We start from the raw sequence: 22343 nt of genomic DNA, 5'->3' as shown, positions 1-22343 counted from the left end.
TTTACAAGAAGGCAAGACGTGATCCCTACTTTTTTTGTTGTTGTTGTTTTTGGTCATGTTTGATTATGTGTGGTTGGAAAGAGGACAAAGTCTATTCTGCCCTGTTGTATGCCAGTGAAAGACAGCTCAGGAGAAAGGCTTGTCTCCATATGTCTGGGAAAGCAGAAGTGAACCTGGACTGATCCTGATCTCAAAAAGGGCTTGGGGTAGTGCTGTGTTCTCCAGCACTGAGAGATTCCACAGATGGACTCATCATTGCTTTAACTTCATGCCTACTTTTTTTTTTTTTTTTTGAAAGGTACTGTTCTGTCTCTTCTGCTTCCTGCCCCTCAGAAATATGTTCAATCAATTCCTGCAACTACCTTGGCTTTGCCTCAGTGACACTATCTGCCTGTACCCCCCTGCCCTTCAGTCTCACTCACAACTGCTTGGGTGGGGTCATTCAACAAGTGGTATTGGGGACTTCCTTCAAGCATCCATGTTTCTCTGAAGCCAGCAGCCCAAGAGTATTATAAAGAGATGACGTTTCTGATAAGAGTAACCTTATTATTTAAACTTCTGCTCACTTTCTTGAAGAGGAGAGTCAGAATGGGTGTTTTCACTCCTTCCGGTCCCCAGTGAACTTTAAGGTGGCGACTCTGTCTTTTTATTTAATTCAGCATTCTGGGCCCCTCCTCCAAACTGAACAAAATACTCTCTGCTTCTGGTTGGGGAGCCTTCTGGGTGAGAAACATATCCCTAGTGAAATGGCACTATTGTTGGTTTCTTTTCTTTCTTTCTTTCTTTCTTTCTTTCTTTCTTTCTTTCTTTCTTTTATTTTTAACTATGCTTGCCATTGAATCCAGAAACCCTGGCATTTCCCTAGAATGGCCGGAAGTGTAATGCAGTAAGCAAAATAGTGAAATCAGAGGTTTTAATGGTAGGGAAAGAGATTGAAACAGACAAAGCCAGAGCATCAGAAACCAACACTGACTCATTGAAATTTCAACTCTCCCAACTCCTCCCATCCTTGAAATCTTCCAGTTTCAGCGAGAAAGGAGATAGATTTCTGCATGACATATCCCTGATAGTTTAGAAGAAATTCCTGCCCTTGCCGTGGACCCTATCCAAAGCCACCATTTATTACTGAAGTCACCATACTTAGTGGTCATTATCTCATTAATGTCCTTAAATTCTCTCTGAAAGAAGTGCTCAGTGTCATTACTGGGCCCATTTAATAAATGGGGAGGCATAGGCATTTAAAGTGCTAGGCTAGAGGGTAGCAAAAGTGGAAAGGAAATAGAACTTCTGGTCTCCTAATATTTCATCACCTGCGAAATGCAGAAATGCTCATGTGAGGGAGAGCAGGATGTATTGCTCCCCAGTGGACAGATTTGCAACTGAGACCTTTTAGTGAACTCAGTGTAGAGCAGTGGCTTCTCCCTGGTGAAGAAAGAGAATCAAGAGAATGTCAAGGTGTTTCTAGCCTTAGGTTCTCAACCAAGAAGATGGCTGGGAGCCAGATGAAGACCTCTTTGGGCTTACTATAAAAAACAAGAACTCCCATCTGGTGACCTCTAGGCTGAACTGAGATCAGGCATCTGATTTCCACATTAACTTTGTCCTAGAAATCCCAGTTAAGGGCATCCTTCCAGGGCACGTTGCCATGGATATTTTGGTTTTAGGTATTTGATGACTTTTCTCTCCTCTGAACTTTCTCTGGGAGCAGCTGCATTGAGTACTCTGTGGCTCAGAATGTGGGGAGAATGACTAGGGAACAGAGGAGGGTCGAGAACTGAGCACCTGCAGAAACCCTAAGAGAGGAGTGGGAGACTGGACACAAGCCCTCCCCACAAACAAAACCTCAGCTCCCTTGGCGGCCCTAGCCTTCACCTCTGGCAAGCATTTTGGAGAGAAAACCACTGTCTTCTCAAGTCTAGTCCTCACTCATGAAGCAGGGGACACTCTTCTAGGTTGCCTCTGGGATCTGGGGGAGATGAGATATGTCAAGAAAGGTGAAGGGGAAGAAGAAGTTGGCATCTTGCCCTATTCTCCACAACTCTTTTGTCTGGAGAGTGCCACTGTTACATTTAAAAAAAAAATTCAGATACAGTTTGCATAGAATAAAATGTATTGATCTTAAGTATTCGTATTAGTAAGTTTTGATGACTTCATACACCCATTTAGCCACTATCCCAAACACAATATGTAAGATTTCCCTCAATCTTTCCCTCCCCCATCACTTTCTGACTTCTCTCACCATGGCTTTCACTGTTACTTTTTGCATTGGAAATATATTTCTTAATGTGTTATTTAATAGATGTGTCATGTAGACTATAGTAGAGTTTCAAGAGAACATTTAAGAGGTCTGAGGTTATTGTTATTGGGTGGCTAAAGGAGTGAGGCAGGGGTGTAGCCCTCATCCAAGTTTATGGTCATAGGGTTGGGAAGTCACAAGGCCATTTCAAGTGTATGAGTGAGTGTATGTGTGTGTGTGTGTGTGTGTGTGTGTGTGTGTGCACATGTGCAAGGCACAATCAAAACCACATAGGAAATAGGGAAGCCCTTGCTGGTCTCTACCTCTGAACTGACCTATTATTTGATGGTACAGTGCATGGAGTTGATGTTAAAATTTCTATTAAAAACTTGGAATTGAGCATTCAGGTGGCTGGTCATGAGTCATCTCATCTGGGTTCCAAGAGGGTGAGGTGAGGAAAGAGGACCTGTGTGAACTTACTAGGAAGAGTGATAAGGAAAGGTCATTGCAATAGTGCTTACACTGTGAAATTCAGCCCCATCCACAAAGGTCTTGGCTAAGGAGATTGCTGTTCCTCCTTATTCAAGAGTGGCTTTAGAACCAAGGTCTCTGGGGCAACTCAGGTACCATGATATCCTTATAGCTTCATTTAGAGATTTCCATTCCAGTCCCATCCTTGTTTTTTTTTTAGCAGTTTTTTAAAAGAAGATTTTATTTATTTATTTCAGAGAGGGAGAGAGAGAGAGAGATAGAGCAAGAGAGAGCATAAGCATGAGCAAGGGGAAGGGCAGAGGGAAAATCAGACTCCCTACTGAGCAAGAGGCCCAACTCAGGGATCCATCCCAAGACCCTGAGATCAGGACCTGAGCTGAAGGCAGATGTACCCACTGAGCCACCCAAGTACCCCTCCCATCTCTGGTTGTAGGCCAGATTGGAGAGTCTATTCTATTTTATCATGGAGAAGCAATGAAGTTATCATGAAATTTTGATGCCTTTGATGGGAAAAAAAAACATACACACCCCCTACGTAATTAGTCTTGTCACTTTGGCTGTTCAATTTTCTCCCATTTTGTATCTGTAGATGCTCTAGGTTCAGGGAATGTTGGATGGAGATGAGGCATTTTGTGTGCAATTTGAGCAGGAGGTCCTCAACTAAGAGATTAGACTTTTTGGCAGTTAATCAGGGACTTTGGCCAGCCTCAAAATTTGTCTAAGTAGGTCATAGAACTGTTTACGTGGTTAGTGGGCAAACATACATATTTCCTTCCTTCACTCAGAGACTCTACTGAGCACCTTCTTCCCAAACTCTGCTTTCTGGGATTGCCTGCCTCAGAGAATGCATCCAGCCATCTCATTCATGGGAAGTCTCCTTCCTGAGCTGGTTCTCCCAGCCAGGAGCCCACAGCGTGGAGTGTAGGGTGCTAAGCCACTGGGCTGCGGCAAGTCAGAAGAGAGTCGATTTAGTAATGTCTAGGTAGAAGTTGTGCAGAAATTCAAAATCTGAATGATTTCCACAAAGCCAATTCTAGTAGATGATTTGGGAGAAGTGTAGAGACATGGCTTTGCCTTGTTAACTGCAGGCTGTGTTAAAAAAAGATCAGATGAGATTCCCCACCTAAATGGAACTTCATCTTAAGGACAAGTTCAGTGGGAAGGGGAAATTGGAATAGGTTCTAAAAAGTTATTTCCAATGGTATATATGGATCACTACATCTTTACCTTGAAATATGCCTTTGGACTAGACCTGTATTGATCTATATAGAACACAGCAAGTAACCAGTATGTCAGTTGGCAAAGGGAGTTTAAACAGTTTTACCCTCTTCTTTTTCCCTTTTTTTCTTCCTTGTGATAAAGTATACATGATGTAAAACTTACCAATTTAGCCATTTTTGAGTTCAGTTCAGTGACATCAAGTACATTTACACTGCTGTGCATAATTCTGATGCAAAAGACGGGAAAGACCCGGAAGTGTGTTGATAAAGGTGAGGGCTATGGCTCCTGCTATCTCCCAGTATCTCCTTGGGGTAAGACTTCACTACCGTCCATCTCCAGAATGTCTCTATCTTCCCCAACTGAAACTCTATACCCATTGAGCATTACTCTCCATCATGCCTCCCTTCCCTCCAGCCCCTGGTAACCACCACTCTATTTCTGTCTTCATGAATTGGACGTGGTACCTCCTATAAGTGGAATTATACCATATTTGTCCTTATGTAACTGGCTTATAGCACTCATCATGAGGTCTTCAGAGTCCATGTATGTTGTAACATGTGTCAGGACTTCATTCCTTTTTTTTTTTTTTTTTTTTTTAAGGCTGAATAACATTCCGTTGTATCTATATACCACATTTTGTTTATCCATTTATCTATTGTTTATCCATGTCCATTGATGGACATTTGGGTTGCTTACTCCTCTGCTTTTTTAATTCTGGTCAATTGCCTCTGCTTTACTCTCTAGCAAAGTGGGAAAGAGCTGTCTGGTCATAGCTCCCATTAGGGTTGAAATTCTTCCCTTTCCCCTATGAGGACCACACAGGTGGTTTTCTGGAGGCAAATCAAGAAGGATAAGAAGGGGGTTGGTGCCTTCCCCCCACCCCTGCCCTTTTCAGCTGGGTGTGGTTCATGTACTCCGGCCCTCACTGTTAAGTGTACAACAGATGCAGTTCAAGTAGACCAGGACCCTCCACTCTGCTCTATTTCCCCGCTGAAGGCACCAGTCTTACCCCAGGGAGATACTGGGAGGTAGGGGGAGACAGAGTCTTCATGCTGTGGACACATTTCTGGGTCCTTTCCAATTTATGCATTAGAAGGTGAGACTCCATGATGGGAGGAGTTCTAGGGTCAAGGACATATAAGCCGATAGACTCCTTACAGTTTTCTGAAGGATCTTAGTTTTGATCTTCTAAGGTACCCCTGGTCCTGAGAACAGGGCACTTCCAAACTCACCCCCACTTGGATCTTACAATCACACCTTATGCTTTACCTGTAGATGATTTAATAAAAGGTTGTTACCAGGATTCATGAGGAGCTCATGGTTCTTTCAGTCTGGATGTGTCTTTTTCATACTATATGGTTATAAAAGGGACTAAGAAAGAAAATCCTCGAACACTGATCCAGGGACAGTATCAACCCAGAATGGCTAATATTGGACAACAGCTTAGCAATTTCTCTGGGCTGAATTTGGTCTTTGATTTTAGTTCACCTCAAATATATATTTCTGGGCCCTGGCAACTTGTATCTTTCTATTGCCTAATGATAACACCAGCCAACATGGAGTGAGTGCTTTCTACATGCTTCTGCCAAGTGCATGGCACAGAGAAGACCCTTAATAAATGTTTGCTGTTATTGCTAACAATAAATACTTTAAACATTTTGTATCACTTTGTGGCTAAAACACTGCAACATATGCTGTTATCCCCATTTTACAAACACGAAAACCGAGGCATTGTGATTTGTTCAACTTTTTACAGCTAAGTAGTGATAAGACTGGTTCAAAGTCTGTGCCTTAACCACTTTCTTATGTTGCCTTTATCATTCCTTTGGCTATTAACAATTGCTAAACTTTTTTTTATATACACAGTGCAGTTTTAATGAGGCAAAAACAGGGCTATTCCCATACGCTTCTCCCCCTATTGCTGATCTTTATATGTAAAAAATCTAGGTGCCTTTCCACTTAGCTGATTCTATTAGGGCTGAAAGAGCCCAGCACAGGGCCTGAGATACAACAAAGCTCAATAAATCTTTCTCATTTGCTGTTGGTTCTGCTCAGCCGGAGTCTAGGAATTCCTACATTTGTTTTCCTAGTCAAATAATAACACCACCACCATAACAATACTAGTAACACTTGCTATTTATGGAATGTTCACAACAGGCCAGGCATTCTACCAGGCCAAACGATATAGTATCTTACTTCATTCTCACAATAATGGGAGAAAATAACTTCATTTAACAGAGGTCACCATGTGAAGGGCTCTGTGCTAGCTGCTGTATGTATCTTTATTTAATCCTTACAACAACCCATGGGAAAGATGGGCAAGGAAAACCTCCGGCCAGATGAGAAAAGGAGACCTTGGTCATGGCACAACTGGGCTTGAAATAGCGGACAGAACAAACAGATGGAGGGCAACAAAGCTAAATTCAGAGAGGCTGAATAACTTGTCCGAGGACACACAGCTAGATGGTGGCAAGACTGGTTTTGAACTCAATCTTTTTGAAATAGAGCCCAAGTGCTTCCACTGTTTTCTGCAGCTTTGGTTTTAGCCCTACTCTCCTCTTCTGGGACATGCGTGCTTCAAGGAAGGCCTGGGGAGTTATGACCAGGAAACTTGGCTTCAAATTCCTGTTTCGCCATGTCTGAACTTGTGCCTTTGGGCCATTACTTAACCCTTCTTACACTGAATTCCTCATCAGGAACCTCTCTATTATCCTCCCCACACCAACAAACAAACAAACAAACAAACAAACAAACAAACACCTATAGAATCCATCAGATCGTCTTTAAAGAGTTCTTATGAAAATTAAATGGCACAGAAGTACTGTCAAGGACAGTGCCTCCCGCGGTCTGTGAATGGTTGAACCACTTGCAAATTCCTGAGGTCTGGGGCTTGGGTGCAGCCTGGGGTGCTTATGTTTTAACAGGCTAACAATTATCTGGGCTGACCTGGATTTTACATTCTCAAGTGCTAATGGTCTGGGCTGGCCCATGTTTTATATCACCTTGATTTTAAGAGCATGTGTTGGCTATTTTTTCTTCTCCTGCTTCAGTACCAAGAGCTTGGCAGGCTGATATTTTAAAATATCTGAAAGCTGCCTTTTGCCAATTAATTGCCTGGAAATTGTACTGGATCAAAATTAATTTCAGCTTTAAGGAGAGACTGGATTTTTGAGCCACATTCTGCACTCAGCTGGGGGACCACGAACCTTTGGATTCTTCTTCCCTTGCCTTTCCCTCCCTCCAGATGCTTCTGCCAGTCTGAGTTTTATTTATGAAACATTTTCCCTTCCCTTATAATTCTGTTTTCCATAAGAAGAACATCTAACAGCCACCTCCTGACTGGGCTAGAGTAATTGTTTGAATTTTTTGACGGTGTGCAATTTCAAAGGCTTGAGTTTATATAGATTACCTTGAATTTATCTCCCCAAGTGCATCAGGAGAGAAGCCGCCTCCTGTCTCGTGAAGTATTGTAAACCCCGTAACCACTGAGCGCCGGCATCTGCGTGGACAGTCTGTTTATCTAAATGGATTTCTGTCAAACAGATACCTTAATAAACCTGGTTTTGTCAGCCTCTCCAGCCTATACCCAGGTTGGCCGTGGGGCCCTGGCCGAGGGGCATGTTCGGGGAGGAGATTGGCCCACAGCCCTCTTGCCCCTTCACCCGGCCAGCTGTGAGCCGGGAGGTAGGTGCAGAGAGGGCAAGGGCTGGGAGCTCGGCCAGCAGACGCGTAAGGCCCGGAATACCAGATAAGAGCCCCGCATAAGGTCAAGTCCGAAAGGGCAGAGGCCACGCTGTCTATAAAGGGGCTGTCTCCCTCACCGTGACCTAGCGTGTGCCATGGGGAGCTGGAACTTATAAACCCAGCCATAAAGCCTCCCGTTCAAAGCCGTATATATTTATAGAGATATAAATGAAGTTTAATGCTGGTGAAACTCACTATAAAAGCAAAAGACTTCATCTGTATCTATACGTCAGGAGCAGAGCAGTTCAGGGCCTGCCGCCTTTCGCCCCCTGAGCTCAGTGGTGTGCACGCGCCGCTCACTCCCCAGGGGCCCAGCTGCGGGGCCAGCAGAGGCGGGAGAAGCAGGTCTGCGCACCTGCAAGCCAGGCCCCCAGCAACTGGCGCCTTCCCCTTATCTCTGAGGGCTGTTTAAAAGCAGCGAGAAAAAAGAGAGAAAGGAAAAAGCACTGCCAAAATCAAGCGGCTTCAAACAGTCAGGAGTCTGGCTTTTAAATAAAACAATTTGAGGAAGGTTGGCTTTTCATCCACCTTGGAAGCTGCCAGATTCTGCTCCTCGGAGCTCCAGGTCGGATGCCGCCATGAGACTGCAAAGCCCGCGCTGACCCGCCCCTACCTGGCCTGTGCCACATTTCCCACCCCCACTCTGCCTGTCCTGCCACCCGTTACCGTCCACGCGGGGCTGGCAGAAATGTTCAGTGAAACCCTGACAAACAAGCCTTTGAATCCCGGCTTTGCCGTGTACTGACTGTGTAGCTTTGGGGAAGTCACTTGACTTCTCTGAGCCTTTCTTTCCTCCCCCACGAAATACAGTAAACAGTTCCTACCTCTCTGAATCACTGCGTGGATTAAATGAGATGCCATTATGTAGATGAAGGCCCATAATCCCATAATGGCCACAGAAAGTCTTCAGTCCCTACAGTTTTCTCCTGATGGAAGTGTCCATGGCAGAAAAGGTGACTTTTGAGGGTAGAGATCAGGGTCATGTGGCTACTTGGAAGTATATTCTCCCCAGGGGCATCGCCTGAAACTGGCCACAGGAACACATACATTGGGAAGACCAGCAGGGACTGGCACCCTCCCCTCTTTTCTTTTCTTTTTTTTTTCTTTTTTTTAATTAAATTAATTTATTTTCAGCATAACAGTATTCATTGTTTTTGCACCACACCCAGTGCTCCATGCAATTTGTGCCCTCTATAATACCCACCACGTGGTTCCCCCAACCTCCCACCCCCCACCCCTTCAATACCCTCTGATTGTTTTTCAGAGTCCACAGTCTCTCAGGATTCACCTCCCCTTCCAATTTCCCCCAACTCCCTTCGCACCCTCCCCTCTTGTCATCTCGCTGCTCTTCCTGGTCTTTCGCAGGCCTCTGGGCCAGAGCACCCACTGCAGGCACTCAGAGGAAGGATGACTGCGATCGCCTCTACAGTGGGACCTGTCCCTGTCCCTGTCCCTATAACAGACTCTAGGGAAAGCTCAGAGGCAGGAAAGCTGCTGACCTGGGAGTACATTTCCCTGGGGAGCATCTTTGGACTCCTAGGGGGGCCTTTCCAGACTTAACCCTCAGGAGGTCAGCAAAATCATGCCCACGGCGAAGGTTTCCCTCCTGGGTCAGCCTCCATCCAAGGGAGGGACCGAGTGGAATATTCTGGAGGAAAGGGAAGGGTGCTGTTGATCTGGACCCTGATCTGTGCCAAGTGGGGGTGGGGAGGAGACCACTATCTGTCCATCTGTTATTAAAAACGGTCTGAGGCACCGTGCACAAGTTATTAAATGCAGAGGAGGAGTGTGCCGTATGCTCCTCCCACCCCCGCCCCTTTTCCATTTGTATTTTATCAGCTTAATTTAGTGAAAATGAAAGACTCAGGCAGCCATCCTTGGAGACTGGGAGGGAAAAAAAAAAAAGAAAAGAAAAGAAAGCCACCAGACGAGGACTGGAGTGCCTTCCTTGGCAGCATCCTCCCTCGGACCCCACAGGGTCCCTCCCCAGCCCTCTGCAGCCTCTCTTCTCTGTGGCGGTAGCCCAGGAGACAGTGAGCGGTACAGAGCACTGTCGTGCGCGCGCGCTCTCTCTTCCTGTGGGCCCCTGGAGACGACATTTGACAGGCCAGGGATCCCACCTGACATCCCCAGCTCTGCCCCAGTGGGGAAACCGGGAGGAGACCCGGCTCCTGCTCCTTGAAATGTTTGCCCTTTTCCTTTGACGTTCTTAAGGTCAAATGTTGTGCAAGGGATTATTAGCCCATGGCAAAAGGCTGCTAGGAAGGGAAAGAGCCTTTTCATTTCTGAAGTTTTGCGCCTCACCCCGGAGCAGCCACCCGAGCAGACCCTGCCAGCGAAGAGGTAGGAGTTGTGGGAAGTGGTTATTCAAGATGTGCTTCTAGAATGTTTGAGATCTCCTGGATTTATCAATCACCAGCTGGATCCAAAAATAGATCCATGACTACTTTTCAGTAGTGTAATAATTGCTAACACCTACATGATTAAAACTATTGCCAGGCAATGATCAAAACCTTAATAAATTTGTACAGTCACCTTTTTAAAAAATATTTTGTTTATTTATTTGACAGAGAAAGACACAATGAGAGAGGGAACACAAGCAAGGGTAGTGAGAGAGGGAGAAGCAGGCTTCCTGCCAAGCAGGGAACCCAATGTGGGGCTCCATCCCAGGACCCTGGGATCATAACCTGAGCGGAAGGCAGAACCTTAATGACTGAGCCACCCAGGCACCCCACCCAGGCATCCTCGCTTTTGAGTGAGGAACGATTATTATCCCCATTTTACAGATGGAAAAATGAAGGTGCAGAGAGATTACTTAATTTTCCTGGAGGTGTACAATAAATAGCAGAGCTAGGATTTGAACCCAAGAACTCTGTGCACTTAATTACTGTGCTGTCCTGAGCATCTGTCAGAAACCACACCCAGGTTCTCTATTGCCAGAGAAAGAGAGAAAGAGCTGCAAAAAACTGGAGAATCCTAGTCCTCACAAACTTGTCTGAATCACAAAGGTTGGTTTAAAAATAAGACCAAAGCAGTCATTATTTCTCTTGGGGGCTCAGTGTTGTCATTCTTTCACTCCCCCTCCTTTGGGGAGTCATTCTGTTTTTTCAACAAAGCCTCCTCTAACTCCTTCAGGATGAGAAAAGAATCCAGCTTCAAGGCAAGTGAGTTTTCTTAAATGCATTTTCCTTCATCCAATCTCACGAGGTGGGGAAGGTGGTGTCAATTCTCATCTATCCACAAAAGCCTCATTCACTTTGTGGTTTATCCACTTTGGGGATTATCTGGGCCACAATTGTAACTACCCATTCACTTGTGGGCTACTTCTTTTAACTCTGCTCTTCCATCGTGCAAGATGAGACTTCCGTAAGGGATTCTCGAATGATTGGTCCAGCTAGGAGGAGCATGGCAGGCAGATTAGTTCCTGTTGAAATTTCTCGTCCAGCTGTCAAGATGTAAATGGCACACCGGTGGTGGTCAGGACCACCAATGATGGTAGGAGAGATGGGTAGTGTTGGATGGGGGCCTTGGGCAGCTGGATGTAGCCCTGCTATGTCTCCGCTCAGTAGTCAGAGATGGGGATGGTGGCAGAATGGCAGCCGAAGGAGCAGCTGGGTTGTGCAGTGGCTTAGAGTCTTTCCAACCCCCAAAATGTACCAGAGAGTGTGGCCGACCGAGCCCAAAGGCAGGTTCATCCTGAAGCAGAAGCGCTGGGGACTGAGGAGGCTGGGGCAGCCCGGTGCAGGCTTGGTTAGAGGTTGGTGTTTCGTTCTTGCACAGAGGCTGGACCAGGAACTTGTGGGAGAGCACACATCCCAGCTCTGGGTCAGGGCTGAGACTCTATCCCAAGCTTGGGCCAACCATCCAGAGGCAGGAAGACACAGAGCTGGAGAGAAGGGCTTCAGCTCTGAAGATAGTGGACTTGAGCTTAGGTCCAGCTGGGGTCGCTCAATCTCTCAGAGCCTCTACTTCCTTGACTCTAAGAAAAGGATGATAACACCTCTTAGGAATTTCATGAAAATTGACATCTATTGGGCTCTATTGACATCTATTGACATCTATAAGGCGACATTTATTGGGCTCCTGGCACTTTATAAGTATTCAATAAATGTTGACTACCTTTTCCCAGTAGCAATAACATCTTACATTGTTGTTGTGTTTCATAATTTTATAATATGATTATATATTATTATATTTAGTCAACAAAATGACTCTTATTAATTACTCCCATTTTATACATGGGGAAATTACTGTAGTTTGAGTGGCTTGTCTAATGTAGCACAGGTGGTAAGTGACAGAATTGAGATCACAAATCTTGAAGTTTGGGATTTAATCATTTTATAGCCCTCTCCGTTGTGCTGTGATTGGGCTGGTAATTGAAATCACAAAGATCAAGAAGGTTCTCTGCCCTGTGTATCTGGACAAAATCATCTCCCATGGGCTCTACAGCATGTCATGGAAATTGGACAGGGCTTGGGGTATCTCTCAAAGGCTGTGGCATCAGGTTTTTAAGTCCTTTCATTTCTACAGTGTGTTCTGAGATGGCTGCCTCAGTAGATTAATGCTTAATGCTATGACAGCCAAGTTTCCTGTGGGCCAGATAGTCTTGGCTTTCCTGCCTTCCCAGGCAACGATCTTGGGAACCTGAGTCCCTCATCGCAGCACTACACAGGGACAAGCTTCTACCCTGTCCTACCATTAGAAGAAGAACATAGAGCCCATGCCCACCAAGCAAGTGATTTCAAATGCTACCTTCACAAAGAAGCTTACCCTAATAATCTTATCTAAAATAGCTCCCCTTGACTCCAAAAGTGAAGGCAACAGAAACAAACATAATCAAGTGGGACTCTAAGAAGCTGAGAAACTTTGCACAGCAAAGGAAACCATCAACAAAATGAAATGGCAGCCTATGGAGTGGGGTAAAATAATTGCAAACCCTATATACAATAAGGGGTTAATATCCAAAATATGCAGGAACCCATACAACTCAGAAAAAAAAAAAAAAGAAAGAAAGAAAGAAAGAAAAAGAAAAAAGAAAAAAAAGAAAAGAAAGAAGAAAGAAGAAAGGAAAATTCCAATTAAAAATGGGCAAAGGACCTAAGCAGACATTTTTCCAAAGAAGACATACAGATGGCCAACAGACACATGAAAAGATGCTCAACATCATTCAGCATCAGGGAAATGCAAATCAAAACTACAAGGAGGTATCGCCCCACACCTGTTATAATGGCCATCATCAAAAAGATAAGAGGTAGTAAGTGCTGGTGAGGATGTGGAGAAAAGGGAGACTTATGCACTGTTGGTGGGAACATATCCTGGTGTAGCCACCATGGAAAACAGTATGAAGGTCCCTCCCCTCAAAGAATCAAAAATAGAATTGCCATATAACCCAGCTATTCCACTTTGGGGTAAGTATCTAAAGGAAATGAAATCAGTATCTTAAAGCGATCGCCGCGCTCCCATATTCACAGCAGCGTTATTCACAGTTCCCAAGGTATAGAAACGATCTGAGTGTCCACTGATGATGAAAGAATGAAGACGGTGTGAAATACACCCCCCACACCCACAGGAACATTATTCAGCCTCAGAAAAGAAGAAAATCCTGTCTTTGTGACAGCACGGATGAAACTGAAGGGCATTATGTTAAGTGAAAGAAGCCAGACAGAGAAAGAGAAATAGTGCATGGTATCACTTATTTATGAAATAGTAAAAGAAAAGCTGAACTCCCAGAAACAGGAAGTAGCAAAGTGGTTGCCAAGGGCTGGGAGGTGGAGGAACTAGGAAGAGGTGAAAAAATGAATAAACAAAAGAGCTCTCCTTGTCACTCTGCCATTTCGTTTCTATTTATTACGTCTATCCCCAGCCAACATATTTGACTTTTTTCTTGCTGTTGGTCTCCTTCCAACAGAATGTAAACTCTGTGAGAATAAGAACTTCGTCTTACTCAACATTTAGATTCCTAGCCTGGACTGCTGTGTTTAGTAAATTGGTTAAATGAATGAACGAATGGGCCCTCATCCAGTACTTCTGTTTCTGGGTTTTTTTTTTTTTTGTTGTTGTTGTTAATTTAAAAATGTTTTTTAAAGATCTTATTTACTTACTTGAAAGAGACAGACAGAGAGCGAGCGAGAGAGAGCATGAGTGGGGCTGGGGTGGGGAGAGGGAGAAGCAGACTCCTCGCTGAACAAGGAGCCCGTAGTGGGCTCCATCCCAGGATCCCAGGACCATGATCTGAGCCAGAGGCAGACACTTAAAGGACTGAGCCACCCAGGATTTTCTGTTTTAACAAGTCGCTACTAAACCCGACTCCGAGCCAGGCTTTTTGTTAACGGCTGCAGCTGAAAGAGGCATAGCTCCCTGTCTTGGAGGACATTCCAATCTGGTCAGGCTGGAGGGGAAGCCATGAAGGTGGGTAACTACCTCAGAACAGAATGAAGCGTTAATGTCTAGGCACAGCTGCAGGGGGAAGGGGACAGGCAGAAGGACTGCTTGGGGTACCCCATTAACCAGAGAAGGAACAGCGTATGCAAAGTCTGAGAGTCACAGGAAGGGCCCGTTGGAAGGTAACCGAGAGATGGAACATAGCAGGAACACAGGGTCACTGGTCACTGGATAATTGTTCTGCCTAGTTGGAGGACGAAACCATGGTGCCCGACTCATCAGACAATTACAGTGAGAGAGAGAGGGAGTACAAGCAGGGGGAGCGGCAGGGAAAGGGAGAAGCAGGCTCTCACTGAGCAGACAGCTGGATGTGGGGTTCGATCCCGGGATCCTGGGATCATGACCTGAGCTGAAGGCAGATGTTTAAATGACTGAGCCACCCCTGTGCCCCGTGAGATATTCTTTTATATTAAACATATCTTTTACTACAAGCTAAGTCAGACAGTGATGGGGGGGGACTTGGAGGTAGGTGGATGGGGCCATTACACCCTCTGTCTCTGACAGAATTGGGGGATGCAGTTCTGCTCTCATTTTCAAAACCTGTGGCCAGGTTCTCAGCCACCCATGCTGCTTTCTCTACTTCCTCCTATAAAAATGACACTACTCCGATCGCTAATACAGAGGTTAAAGGCGAGATTGTTTAGTGAGAATGAGGAATAGAGAATGAAAAAAAGAAAAGCCCTGGGCCCAGAAACCCTGAATGCTCATTCTGTTTCCTTTAACTGTGGCTTGTTTAAGAAAATGGTCTGCTCTGTTTCTTCGACTCCTTCTCTTTTGGAATAGAGGATGCGGCTGGAAGGCTACCATGCCAGGGTTTCAGTCCGGGAAAGTGCTTCCCTATTGATTTGTATGTCAGTGATTCAAATGGGGATATTTATACTGTGGTCGAGCACCTAAGAAAAATTTAAATTACTGTTTAAAAAATCTGGAAGGGAGAAAAAAACTTATCAAGGAATAGCCTCATAAATAAAGTAAAAAACAAAAAACTAAAAAAAAAAAACCCAAAACCCCAGCCATACACCACACACACACACGTGCACCCCCTTAGGAAGGGGGCTGGGAGATTAGGATTGTGAGGATTACCAAGATGTGCCTCAGGGCCTTTGCGTTTCTTCCATCCAGACAGACACCTTTCTTGGGCTCTGCAGCTCTGACTTCAGACACTGGCTTCATCACTCATTAGCTGTTGGGCTTGGGCAGACGACAGAGATTTCTCTCTAGGCCCTCCTACTGTGTAAATAGGAAGGAAACAATAGCATCTCAAACATTACGTTGGCAAAACTCTTAGAGCAGAGCTGAGCACATAGTAGGAACTCAACAGATAATTATATCCAAACCCCCTTCTCCCTTTGCAGAGTCCCTATTCAGATTCTTTCTTAAAAGCTGTGCCCTACAGCCTATTAAAATCTGATTGCAGCCAGCTGCTGTCTTACTTGAAAGGCTCTGAGCCACTAAATCATACCTATGCATAAATGATTGATAATGAATTAATAGGTTAGGTGGTGGCACTTATGGAAAGCAGAAGGAAAGGAATTAAGGAAGCTTTAATAGCAGAATGTCAGAAGCCAGTTACATGCCTCTATAGGGATAATTTGGGTGATGGGGCTCCTGCAGTGTCCCTTAAATCATGCCTGTTAGAAACTATCTCTCTGGTCATTTGTAAGGACAGATGATACACAAGTCAGGAAAGCAGGAAATGGCTCTCTCAAACTTTAATGACAGCATCAGAGGGCTCACCCACTTCCTCAACCATGACCTTGCCCTTGACAGTGCCATTACCTGTGCTTTTTCCGAAGTCCTGCTCTCAAACTCCTTGACTCTGGCCACTTGTCCTTTCCTTCTGCTCTAGTGCTCCAAATGCAGCAATTACAGGATGGCACTGACTTCTCCAAGCCCCTGACCCTGCCTCTTTTTTTCACTATCCATCGCTTCACTTTACCAGGCTTAGGTTCTGTCCACCATTTTTGCCATTAATCTTTTGCAGAAATGTCTCCAGACTTCTTGTCCTGTATTCACCTTCTTGTCAGGTTTGGACCTGGCCAAACCTACCTACTGATCATGCTTACATGTCAGAGAAAAATAGTCGTGCAGACGGTTGTTGCTATATAATTAAAACTAAGAATCTCAAGTGGATGCTGAAAACAGTTTGGCAATTCCATGACTCTTCCTTCATATGTTTACCTTTCCACTGCCCAGAATGACAGTTTTATATCTCCTTTCTCCAAGGACTGCCTGTTCTCTTTTAGATTTCTTCCAGCTGATGAGCCTACCTGGTATTTTTGACCTCTAGGAACTCCCTCATCTTCCTGCCACGGGCTCCACATCTTTTGCTATCACTGTGTCCGGCCTCTCGGCCTTCCCTCTTTATTCCTGGGTGCCATACCCCTGCTCTGCGCAAAGGCCAGCCCCATCTGTGTTCTGGACCTCATCACCTCATGCTTCCTAAGGACTTCATTACTGTAATTATCACCTCTTCTTTCTTGAATTTTCGATTTCCCCCTTATTACCTCATTTTCTAATAAGTGTGTAAATGTGCTCTGTTATCTTCAATCTTAAAAAACATGAAAGCTCCTCCTGATTCTACTCTCCTTCCAGTTTCCACCTTATTATTTGGCTCTCATCAACAGCAACATTTACGGAAAGCACGTGACCTCATGTTGCTAAGTCTCTACATCATTTCCGTTATTTTTGTACTTGACCTCTCAGCATCATGGGGAAATTACTCCTGTCCTTAAACCACTATCTTCCCTTGGCTTTGGTGACATGCGTTTCTTAGGTTTTCCCTCTGTTTCAAAGGGTACTACTCTGCTGGTTTCCCTTTCTGCACCCAATCTCTAAAAATTAGAAAGCTGTAGAGTTCAATCATGGGCCCCTTTCTTTTTTCCAGCCTCACTTTCACCTCAGGTGGCCACATACCACTTGTGTACCGATGGCTAACCAAATCCATGCTTTTAGCTCTGACATCTTTCTGGAACCCAGGTTAGACACCCCAACAGTTGACCTGGTATCTCTACTTTGATAGTTTATAAAATCTTCCAACTTAATATCTGTAAAGAGAATTTTTGATTCACTGATGCCTTAAACTTGCCTCTTCTAATTTCTCTGTTCTCAGGAAAAGGTACTACACCTAGCTAGTTGCTCAAGTGAAAAAACTAGAAGGCATCATTCATTCCTCTGTCTTCATTTGCCACTCCATGTTCAATCCATCAGCAAGTGCTGTTGACTTTATCTCTAAGGAACTGTTTAAATCCTTCCTCTACTATGAATGCCCCAGCTCTTGCTTGGACTGCTGCAAAAGCCCCTAGCTGTTATTCCTGTTTCCATTTTTTTCCCTGGAGATAGTCTATACCTAAAACTAAAGTGATCTGTTGAAAATTTATATCAGTCGATTTTTCCTTCCTGTCTTAAAATCCTCCAAAAAACTCCCTCACACTAAAAATAAAATTAAAATATTTTGCCCTGAACAATGAAATCTTTCCTATTTCTTTGACCTCCATTTTATATCTCCCTTTACCATTCACTCTGTGCCACTCATATTGGCTAATCAAAAATGCCAATCTCAGCATCTCAGGAAACATTATCTGTTTCCTAGATTTTAGAGAAATCTTAGAAAGCACCTAAAACTCTCATTTTATAGACAAAGAGACTGAGGCAAGAGTAGGGAAGTCTCATAGCATATTAGTGGTAAAACCAAGACCAGCTGGATTGCCAACACAGTGCTTTTCCCATTAGAATGTGCTGGGTCATTGCTGTCCTCTGGATGCTTTAACATTGTGAGCTGCAGAAACCGTCATCTCAGTAGAAACATGGATCTGGGATTTGGTTTCATCTTGGTTGTGATTTTAAGCTGGTGTTCCTGGCTAATCCTAAACACAGTTGTGAAAATTGTAGTCCTTAAAAGTTAAATTTGGGATTTAAAAAAAAAATCTCATAGATCTTAGATTTCTGGGCAATATATGACTCCCAGGAGAAAGACTAACCATTTTTTGACCCCACACAGATTGTTTAGTAGACAATAGGGTCAAGCTGCCATCAGAGTTCTTTGGTCATTCCTGGTCATTATCATGACCTGGTCTCTTTCTTTCGGGTTATCTTTGAGTATTATGGGAGAGAAGATCTTCATTTCAGTGTAGTGTAGATCTGCAGCCTCTTCATGCTCTTGTTTTTGCTTGGCTGTCACTCCTTACATGCCACAGTGGGGCTCATTCAAGCTGATGAGGACTGCTCTCTTCTACCTCTGTTGTCTATAATCAAGGGTTATTTGTGTATCAGATTAACTTCACTGAAAAAGAGCCATTACTTTGAAGGATATCATATCATGCTATCATATAAAATATTTTGGGAAAATAAGGATATTTTAAAAATACCCAGTCTTTTTTTTTTTTTAATAATTTCACATTTTCCTCTGTGCTTTAAAAACTCATATTATCCTGTTTGAGTAAATAAAGATAAGTTGGATGGCACTGGTTTGGCCATTTTTTCCTGGGTAATCTTTGAAGATTGGTGTTTTACCATACCCAATAGCATTAGTAACTTGAATGTTTTCTTTCATCATATTTACTATCATTTAAATAACCCATTTTCTGCTTCATTTACTTGGCCATTCTATGACAGAAGTGCTGGGATCCTCAGGGTATCTTCTAAACAGTCTTAGCTTTTTGTCCTCGTTGCATTTTTTCTGTATTTGGCATCTCAGATGCATTCTTCCATCACTTCACTTCTATCTCCATGACACATCTGGAATGCAGAAACAAGCACACTGAAGAGTCCTCAGGTAAGAGACACCAATGTTCCAGGAACCATCCTCGGTTCTGAATAGCAGGCAGTGATAAAGACTCCCAAGATCATGACACATGCATCCTAGAGGAAACACGTAACAAAATCATCACCAAGTTCTTTTGACAGCCTAGCCCATCCTCGTCTGTAAATCTCAATTCAGCTGCCTCTTCCTCCCAGGAGTCATTTCTGGACCTCCAGAGTAGGCCAGGTGCTCCTGTGACATGTTCTCATGGACAGCCATAAGTTTTATTGTTATCATTTAGAGGTTTCAAGTTGTAAAATGTAACATAGACACAGAAGTGTATATAAACCTAAACATAAAATATAGTCAATAATAATTATTCAACTTCTTTGTAGCCACCCTCCAGGTCAAGCAATAGAACATCACTAAAACTCCAAGGACACCTTGTATATCTCTTTCTGTACATAAACTCTTCCTTCCACCAGAGATAACTGCTTTAACTGCTTTCCTGACTGTGCGGTCACAATTTCCTTATTTTTAGCAGGTTTAGAATTTATCAGCTTATATAAACTATATATATAAACTATATAGATAGAACTGTATATAAACTATATATATAACTATATAAACTATATATAAATATGTATAAATAAATAGAAGTATATAAATATATAGGTTTATATATAAATGCTTATATATACTTATACAAACTATATATAGTTACTATATCTAATATAATTTTATCAGATATGACCAAAATATTAAAAAAATCAAATTTTATATAAATGCATCAAATTTATCAGTTGAGAAATAGATGTATATTATATATAATACATATTATACACACACACATATATGTATATATACACACAGAGCCTTAATTAATATCCAGTTTTCCAGTGGTCAGTAAGTTCCAAAAGATCAGGGATAGAATTTATTTTGCTCACATTGTATTCCTATGGTTTTACCCAGTCCCTGGTGCACAGTAAGCCCTCAACAGACATTTGGAGGCTAAGGGAATGAAGATGACACTGGTAGACTCCAGATAGGAGCTGAGATATTATGAGGATCTTTATGAGGACGACTTTTCAGAATGGGAGCTACAAATTAGGGGTAAGGGCATCCACTGCATATGAAGAACATGTCACAAGTCCCTCGCACTTTCTTCCCAGAAACCTGAAATAAATAAGATAGGTGATTGAGCAAACTGTGTGGGGAAATAACTCTATTTGCACATCTATGTATTTAAATAACTATCCATTCATATGTCTATCTCTCCACATATGTAATATTATGAAAAATATACCTTTTAAAATATACTAGAAAAGTTGAGCATCATGGAAGCACAGAATAGGACAAGTAGTAACTGTCTCAGGGCATGGATGTATCGGCTTCTATTCATGAAGGAATGGAAACCTGTCCTAGTCAGCAACTCAGACCAGAGGATGGTGAGAAAATAAATGAGTCTCAAGGATCGGATTCATGAGGGACAAAAAACATGGCAGGATCATGGAAACCCATGAATTCTTCACAGTTCAGACCAGATAAAGGGAAAGAGGAGGAGGGAATGACCAGGGAACACGCATCAGAAAATGAAGCTCTCCACCTCCAGGCAGAGGCCTGGGCGGGTGGCAGAGGAGTAGCGCGGCCTGAAGATAGAAACCGGGTTTGACAGGAAGGAAAATCAACCGGTCCCTTCCACAGGTAAGCTGAGCACACCTGGTGGAAGTAAGGGTGGCTTTACTGTCCTGGGGTGCATGAACTAAAAGAGTGGCCTTACTTCTGGAAGCCAGTTAGTCATAGCTGGAGGAGCAGTCGCGTGCTCGTGATTGAGTTTAAAAATAAATCCCGATGCCAGGTTCACTGCCATCCTGTGATTGCAGAAGAGGGGCAAGGCAGGTCCGACTGGAGTGGCAGCCTGGTAGCGGACTGCGGGAGTGGGGGCTTCAGGAGCTGAGAGCTGGGGCAGAGTGGGATACGGAGGTAGAGAGGGTGACGCCCTCTGGGAAGCTGTGCTCTGCCCTCTGGTTGTGTGTGTGTGTGTGTGTGTGTGTGTGTGTGCACGAGGAAGGTGGGGAACTAAGGAGGAAAGACAAGGCGTGTTCCTCCATGTGAAGAAAAGGTCGCGGTGGCGCTAAAGCAGGAGGCAGCCTGCTTTGACTGAGAGTCTGGCAGGGGAAGGTGAAGCTGGATGTTGGGGACAGAGAAGGCAAGAGCAGAATAAACAGAAGCCAGGCTATCTTTAGGAACAGAACTATATGCAGTCAAATTGCCTCGAGGGAGAGTCAGATGAGAGCCGGCCAGGGGGCAAGTGGGCAGATCCACGTGGTTTAGAGTCCTGGGAGGGGCGTACATGGGGCCGGGGGGGGGGGGGGTCTGGTTAGCCTGGAAGAGCAGCAGCTGTGAGTCCGCAAGTATTGACCGAGCACTCACGGTGCACCAGTCTGCTCTCAAACAGCTTACATGCTAACTCAAGGAGACGGGCTAAAAAACAGATAATCAAATAAGATTATTTTAGACACTGTACAGTGCTATGAAAACAGGGAAGTAGGATAATGGCTTAGAGACTAGCGGGCGTGTTGGGGGGGGGGAGGGGGCAGCCTTAGCAAGAGTGGTCTGGAAAGGCCTCCCAGAGGAGGCAACACTTGAGTTAAGCCCTGGGAGATGAACAAGAGTCAGCCTTGTGCCCATCGGGGGAAGTACGGAGCATGCGCAATGACGACAGCTGCAACCGAGACGACGCAAAACCCAGGTCGTGTCCTCTTGCTGAATCTGTTTCCTCCATCTGTAAAGTGAGAGGGTTGAGTTGGCTGCTGCCAAGTCCTGATCGCAGTGGCACATGGTCTCTGCAGTCTCCACGGAAGACGTGGAAATCGACTTGGGTGTTGAGGGAAGACCCTCAAAGCGAGGACGATGTCATTGAAACCAGCACCAGAGCTGTAATACTGTCTTCTGAAACCTCCAGCGAGAGCGAAACAGGGTTATCCAGTTTCTCCCTGATTGAGACATGGTCCTCCTTCCTCCACCAGGCAGGAAACCTTTGCTTTGAGAGGTAGCCCATGCCCAAACTCCATGGCCTCTGGGAGCTTTGTTGAAGGGAAAGCCCATTGCTTCCTATTTCCATTGCAAAATACCTCTATTTGACCACTTAGTGCATTACGCCTTTCAGAATACTTAATAAACCTACCGATCTATTTAGACAGATACCTATTTTTTTTCTTTATTCGTAAATGCCTTGTTAGTGTCTGAGCCCTGAGCAAAGTGCCTCACTGGCAACGGTGTCCTTGAGGACGCTGAAGGATGAATGAACCGTGGGTGGGGAAGTGTGTTAGTCAGCTCAGGCTGCTGTAACGAAATACGACAGACCAGGTGACTTAACCAACAGGAATTTAGGTCTCACAGTTTTTTGGAGGCTCCACGTCTCAAATCAAGGTATTGGATGATTCAGTTCCTAATGAGGATTCTCTT

At 44.2% G+C, this 22343-nt stretch overlaps 1 protein-coding gene across 1 annotated transcript in view; it reads left to right on the top strand.

Moving 5' to 3' along the window:
* Positions 1 to 22343, top strand: part of TNR (tenascin R) — a 401788-nt gene that overhangs the window by 1186 nt on the left and 378259 nt on the right. The gene's annotated exons all lie outside the window — the stretch shown is intronic.

The sequence above is a fragment of the Mustela putorius genome, unplaced genomic scaffold, assembly GCF_011764305.1.
Source record: "Mustela putorius furo isolate JIRA1106 unplaced genomic scaffold, ASM1176430v1.1 tig00003942_pilon_pilon_pilon, whole genome shotgun sequence".
NCBI classification, from domain to species: Eukaryota; Metazoa; Chordata; class Mammalia; order Carnivora; family Mustelidae; genus Mustela; species Mustela putorius.
Note: the sequence above shows the minus strand (reverse complement) of the source record. Positions and strands in the feature narration are given on the sequence as shown.